General features: G+C 39.9%; 1 protein-coding gene across 1 annotated transcript in view; it reads right to left on the bottom strand.

Moving 5' to 3' along the window:
• LOC124287949 (protein phosphatase 1 regulatory subunit SDS22-like) overlaps window positions 1-8,116 on the bottom strand; it is a 107,274-nt gene that overhangs the window by 50,975 nt on the left and 48,183 nt on the right. The window lies entirely within an intron of this gene.

The raw sequence follows: 8,116 nt of genomic DNA, 5'->3' as shown, positions 1-8,116 counted from the left end.
TGTTTGATTGACTGATGGATGTTTTGTTCATATGGCACATGGATGATTTGATTGGTTGATGGATGTGTTTCATATGGCACATGGATGTTTGATTGGTTGATGCATGTGGTTCATATGGCACATGGATGTTTGATTGGTTGATGGATGTTGTTCATATGGCATATGGATGTTTGATTGGTTGATGCATGTGGTTCATATGGCACATGGATGTTTGATGGATTGATGCATGTGGTTCATATGGCACATGGATGTTTCATTAGTTGATGGATGTTGTTCATATGGCACATGGATGTTTGATTAGTTGATGCATGTGGTTCATATGGCACATGGATGTTTGATTAGTTGATGCATGTGGTTCATATGGCACATGGATGTTTGATTAGTTGATGCATGTGGTTCATATGGCAAATGGATATCTCATTAGTTGATGGATGTGGTTCACACATCAACATGGATGTTTCATTGGTTGATGCATGTGGTTCATATGGCACATGGATGTTTCATTGGTTGATGGATGTGGTTCATATGACACATGGATGTTTCATTGGTTGATGCATGTGGTTCATATGGCACATGGATGTTTCATTGGTTGATGGATGTGGTTCATATGACACATGGATGTTTCATTGGTTGATGGATGTGGTTTATATGGCACATGGATGTTTCATTGGTTGATGGATGTGGTTCATATGGCACATGAATGTTTCATTGGTTGATGGATGTGGTTCATATGACACATGGATGTTTCATTGGTTGATGGATGTGGTTCACATGACATGGATGTTTCATTGGTTGATGGATGTGGTTCATATGACACATGGATGTTTCATTGGTTGATGGATGTGGTTCATATGACACATGGATGTTTCTTATTAGTTGATGCATGTGGTTTATATTGAGCATGGATGTTTCATTGGTTGATGGATGTGGTTCATATGACACATGGATGTTTCATTGGTTGATGGATGTGGTTCATATGGCACATGGATGTTTGATTAATTGATGGGTGTGGTTCATATGGCACATGGATGTTTGATTGGTTGATGGATGTTGTTCATATGGCACATGGATGTTTGATTGGTTGATGCATGTGGTTCATATGGCACATGGATGTTTGATTGGTTGATGCATGTGGTTCATATGGCACATGGATGTTTCATTGGTTGATGGATGTTGTTCATATGGCACATGGATGTTTGATTGGTTGATGCATGTGGTTCATATGGCACATGGATGTTTGATTGGTTGATGCATGTGGTTCATATGGCACATGGATGTTTGATTGGTTGATGGATGTTGTTCATATGGCATATGGATGTTTGATTGGTTGATGGATGTGGTTCATATGGCACATGGATGTTTGATTAGTTGATGCATGTGGTTCATATGGCACATGGATGTTTCATTGGTTGATGGATGTTGTTCATATGGCACATGGATGTTTGATTAGTTGATGCATGTGGTTCATATGGCACATGGATGTTTGATTGGTTGATGCATGTGGTTCATATGGCACATGGATGTTTCATTGGTTGATGCATGTGGTTCATATGGCACATGGATGTTTCATTGGTTGATGGATGTGGTTCATATGACACATGGATGTTTGATTAGTTGATGCATGTGGTTCATATGGCACATGGATATCTCATTAGTTGATGGATGTGGTTCACACATCAACATGGATGTTTGATTGGTTGATGGATGTGGTTCATATGGCACATGGATGTTTGATTGGTTGATGGATGTGGATGATATGGCACGTGGATGTTTGATTGGTTGACGCATGTGGTTCATATGACACATGGATGTCTCATTGGTTGATGCATGTGGTTCATATGACACATGGATGTTTCATTGGTTGATGGATGTGGTTCATATGGCACATGGATGTTTGATTAATAGATGGGTGTGGTTCATATGGCACATGGATGTTTCATTGGTTGATGGATGTTGTTCATATGGCACATGGATGTTTGATTGGTTGATGCATGTGGTTCATATGGCACATGGATGTTTGATTGGTTGATGCATGTGGTTCATATGGCACATGGATGTTTGATTGGTTGATGGATGTTGTTCATATGGCACATGGATGTTTGATTGGTTGATGCATGTGGTTCATATGGCACATGGATGTTTGATTGGTTGATGCATGTGGTTCATATGGCACATGGATGTTTCGATTGGTTTGATGGATGTGGTTCATATGGCACATGGATGTTTGATTGGTTGATGGATGTGGTTCATATGACACATGGATGTTTGATTAGTTGATGCATGTGGTTCATATGGCAGATGGATATCTCATTAGTTGATGGATGTGGTTCACACATCAACATGGATGTTTCATTGGTTGATGCATGTGGTTCATATGGCACATGGATGTTTCATTGGTTGATGGATGTGGTTGATATGGCACATGGATGTTTCATTGGTTGATGCATGTGGTTCATATGGCACAAGGATGTTTGATTAGTTGATGCATGTGGTTCATATGGCACATGGATGTTTGATTGGTTGATGGATGTGGTTCATATGGCACATGGATGTTTGATTACTGATGGATGTGGTTCATATGACACATGGATGTTTCATTGGTTGATGGATGTGGTTCATATGGCACATGGATGTTTGATTGGTTGATGCATGTGGCTCATATGGCACATGGATGTTTGATTGGTTGATGCATGTGGTTCATATGGCACATGGATGTTTCATTGGTTCTTGGATGTGATTCATATGGCACATGGATGTTTGATTGACTGATGGATGTTGTTCATATGGCACATGGATGTTTGAGTGGTTGATGCATGTGGTTCATATGGCACATGGATGTTTGATTGGTTGATGCATGTGGTTCATATGGCACATGGATGTTTCATTGGTTGATGCATGTGGTTCATATGGCACATGGATGTTTGATTGGTTGATGGATGTGGTTCATATGACACATGGATGTTTGATTAGTTGATGCATGTGGCTCATATGGCACATGGATGTTTCATTGGTTGATGCATGTGGTTCATATGGCACATGGATGTTTCATTGGTTGATGGATGTGGTTGATATGGCACATGGATGTTTGATTGGTTGACGCATGTGGTTCATATGGCACAAGGATGTTTGATTAGTTGATGCATGTGGTTCATATGGCACATGGATGTTTGATTGGTTGATGGATGTGGTTCATATGGCACATGGATGTTTGATTTACTGATGGATGTGGTTCATATGGCACATGGATGTTTGATTGGTTGATGGATGTGGTTCATATGGCACATGGATGTTTGATTGGTTGATGGATGTTGTTCATATGGCACATGGATGTTTCATTGTTTGATGGATGTTGTTCATATGACACATGGATGTTTGATTGACTGATGGATGTTGTTCATATGACACATGGATGTTTCATTAGTAGATGGATGTGGTTCACACATCAACATGGATGTTTCATTGGTTGATGCATGTGGTTCATATGGCACATGGATGTTTGATTGGTTGATGGATGTGGTTGATATGGCACATGGATGTTTCGATGGTTTATGCATGTGGTTCATATAGCACAAGGATGTTTGATTAGTTGATGCATGTGGTTCATATGGCACATGGATGTTTGATCATTGATGGATGTTGTTCATATGGCACATGGATGTTTGATTGGTTGATGCATGTGGTTCATATGGCATGGATGTTTGATTGGTTGATGGATGTGGTTCATATGGCACATGGATGTTTGATTGGTTGATGGATGTTTTTCATATGGCATATGGATGTTTGATTGGTTGATGCATGCGGTTCATATGGCACATGGATGTTTGATTAGTTGATGCATGTGGTTCATATGGCACATGGGTGTTTCATTGGTTGATGGATGTTGTTCATATGGCACATGGATGTTTGATTAGTTGATGCATGTGGTTCATATGGCACATGGATGTTTGATTGGTTGATGCATGTAGTTCATAGGGCACATGGATGTTTCATTGGTTGATGCATGTGGTTCATATGGCACATGGATGTTTGATTGGTTGATGGATGTGGTTCATATGACACATGGATGTTTGATTAGTTGATGCATGTGGTTCATATGGCACATGGATATCTCATTAGTTGATGGATGTGGTTCACACATCAACATGGATGTTTCATTGGTTGATGCATGTGGTTCATATGGCACATGGATGTTTGATTGGTTGATGGATGTGGATGATATGGCACATGGATGTTTCATTGGTTGACGCATGTGGTTCATATGACACATGGATGTTTCATTGGTTGATGCATGTGGTTCATATGACACATGGATGTTTCATTGGTTGATGGATGTGGTTCATATGGCACATGGATGTTTGATTAATTGATGGGTGTGGTTCATATGGCACATGGATGTTTGATTGGTTGATGCATGTGGTTCATATGGCACATGGATGTTTCATTGTTTGATGGATGTTGTTCATATGACACATGGATGTTTGATTGACTGATGGATGTTGTTCATATGACACATGGATGTTTCATTAGTAGATGGATGTGGTTCATATGGCACATGGATGTTTCATTGGTTGATGGATGTTGTTCATATGGCACATGGATGTTTGATTAGTTGATGCATGTGGTTCATATGGCACATGAATGTTTGATTGGTTGATGCATGTGGTTCATATGGCACATGGATGTTTGATTGGTTGATGCATGTGGTTCATATGGCACATGGATGTTTCATTGGTTGATGGATGTGGTTCATATGACACATGGATGTTTGATTAGTTGATGCATGTGGTTCATATGGCACATGGATATCTCGATTGAGTTGATGGATGTGGTTCACATCAACATGGATGTTCATTGGTTGATGCATGTGGTTCATATGGCACATGGATGTTTGATTGGTTGATGGATGTGGTTCATATGGCACATGGATGTTTCATTGGTTGGTGGATGTTGTTCATATGGCACATGGATGTTTGATTGGTTGATGCATGTGGTTCATATGGCACATGGATGTTTGATTGGTTGATGCATGTGGTTCATATGGCACATGGATGTTTCATTGGTTGATGGATGTTGTTCATATGGCACATGGATGTTTGATTGGTTGATGGATGTGGTTCATATGACACATGGATGTTTGATTAGTTGATGCATGTGGTTCATATGGCAGATGGATATCTCATTAGTTGATGGATGTGATTCACACATCAACATGGATGTTTCATTGGTTGATGCATGTGGTTCATATGGCACATGGATGTTTGATTAGTTGATGGATGTGGTTGATATGGCACATGGATGTTTCATTGGTTGATGCATGTGGTTCATATGGCACAAGGCTGTTTGATTAGTTGATGCATGTGGTTCATATGGCACATGGATGTTTGATTGGTTGATGGATGTGGTTCATATGGCACATGGATGTTTGATTACTCATGGATGTGGTTCATATGACACATGGATGTTTCATTGGTTGATGCATGTGGTTCATATGGCACATGGATGTTTGATTAGTTGATGCATGGTGGCTCATATGGCACATGGATGTTTCGATGGTTGATGCATGTGGTTCATATGGCACATGGATATTTCGATTGGTTCTTGGATGTGATTCATATGGCACATGGATGTTTGATTGACTGATGGATGTTGTTCATATGGCACATGGATGTTTGAGTGGTTGATGCATGTGGTTCATATGGCACATGGATGTTTCGATGGTTGATGGATGTTGTTCATATGGCACATGGATGTTTCATTGGTTGATGGATGTTGTTCATATGACACATGGATGTTTGATTGACTGATGGATGTTGTTCATATGACACATGGATGTTTCATTAGTTGATGGATGTGGTTCACACATCAACATGGATGTTTCATTGGTTGATGCATGTGGTTCATATGGCACATGGATGTTTGATTGGTTGATGGATGTGGTTGATATGGCACATGGATGTTTCATTGGTTGACGCATGTGGTTCATATGGCACAAGGATGTTTGATTAGTTGATGCATGTGGTTCATATGACACATGGATGTTTGATTGGTTGATGGATGTTGTTCATATGGCACATGGATGTTTCATTGGTTGATGCATGTGGTTCATATGGCACATGGATGTTTGATTGGTTGATGCATGTGGTTCATATGGCACATGGATGTTTCATTGGTTGATGGATGTTGTTCATATGGCACATGGATGTTTGATTGGTTGATGGATGTGGTTCATATGACACATGGATGTTTGATTAGTTGATGCATGTGGTTCATATGGCAGATGGATATCTCATTAGTTGATGGATGTGATTCACACATCAACATGGATGTTTCATTGGTTGATGCATGTGGTTCATATGGCACATGGATGTTTGATTGGTTGATGGATGTGGTTGATATGGCACATGGATGTTTCATTGGTTGATGCATGTGGTTCATATGGCACAAGGCTGTTTGATTAGTTGATGCATGTGGTTCATATGGCACATGGATGTTTGATTAGTTGATGGATGTGGTCTCATATGGCACATGGATGTTTGATTTACTCATGGATGTGGTTCATATGACACATGGATGTTTCATTGGTTGATGCATGTGGTTCATATGGCACATGGATGTTTGATTGGTTGATGCATGTGGCTTCATATGGCACATGGATGTTTTGATTAGTTGATGCATGTGGTTCATATGGCACATGGATATTTCATTGGTTCTTGGATGTGATTCATATGGCACATGGATGTTTGATTGATTTGATGGATGTTGTTCATATGGCACATGGATGTTTGAGTGGTTGATGCATGTGGTTCATATGGCACATGGATGTTTTCATTGGTTGATGGATGTTGTTCATATGGCACATGGATGTTTCATTGGTTGATGGATGTTGTTCATATGACACATGGATGTTTGATTGACTGATGGATGTTGTTCATATGACACATGGATGTTTGTTTATTAGTTGATGGATGTGGTTCACACATCAACATGGATGTTTCATTGGTTGATGCATGTGGTTCATATGGCACATGGATGTTTGATTGGTTGATGGATGTGGTTGATATGGCACATGGATGTTTCATTGGTTGACGCATGTGGTTCATATGGCACAAGGATGTTTGATTAGTTGATGCATGTGGTTCATATGACACATGGATGTTTGATTGGTTGATGGATGTTGTTCATATGGCACATGGATGTTTCATTGGTTGATGCATGTGGTTCATATGGCACATGGATGTTTGATTGGTTGATGGATGTGGTTCATATGGCACATGGATGTTTCATTGGTTGGTGGATGTTGTTCATATGGCACATGGATGTTTGATTGGTTGATGCATGTGGTTCATATGGCACATGGATGTTTGATTGGTTGATGCATGTGGTTCATATGGCACATGGATGTTTCATTGGTTGATGGATGTTGTTCATATGGCACATGGATGTTTGATTGGTTGATGGATGTGGTTCATATGACACATGGATGTTTGATTAGTTGATGCATGTGGTTCATATGGCAGATGGATATCTCATTAGTTGATGGATGTGATTCACACATCAACATGGATGTTTCATTGGTTGATGCATGTGGTTCATATGGCACATGGATGTTTGATTGGTTGATGGATGTGGTTGATATGGCACATGGATGTTTCATTGGTTGATGCATGTGGTTCATATGGCACAAGGCTGTTTGATTAGTTGATGCATGTGGTTCATATGGCACATGGATGTTTGATTGGTTGATGGATGTGGTTCATATGGCACATGGATGTTTGATTTACTCATGGATGTGGTTCATATGACACATGGATGTTTCATTGGTTGATGCATGTGGTTCATATGGCACATGGATGTTTGATTGGTTGATGCATGTGGCTCATATGGCACATGGATGTTTCATTGGTTGATGCATGTGGTTCATATGGCACATGGATATTTCATTGGTTCTTGGATGTGATTCATATGGCACATGGATGTTTGATTGACTGATGGATGTTGTTCATATGGCACATGGATGTTTGAGTGGTTGATGCATGTGGTTCATATGGCACATGGATGTTTCATTGGTTGATGGATGTTGTTCATATGGCACATGGATGTTTCATTGGTTGATGGA

This window comes from Haliotis rubra, unplaced genomic scaffold (assembly GCF_003918875.1).
Source record: "Haliotis rubra isolate DU_JTF1 unplaced genomic scaffold, ASM391887v1 Scf409, whole genome shotgun sequence".
Classification (NCBI taxonomy): Eukaryota; Metazoa; Mollusca; class Gastropoda; order Lepetellida; family Haliotidae; genus Haliotis; species Haliotis rubra.
This window is presented reverse-complemented; position numbering and strand designations above follow the sequence as displayed.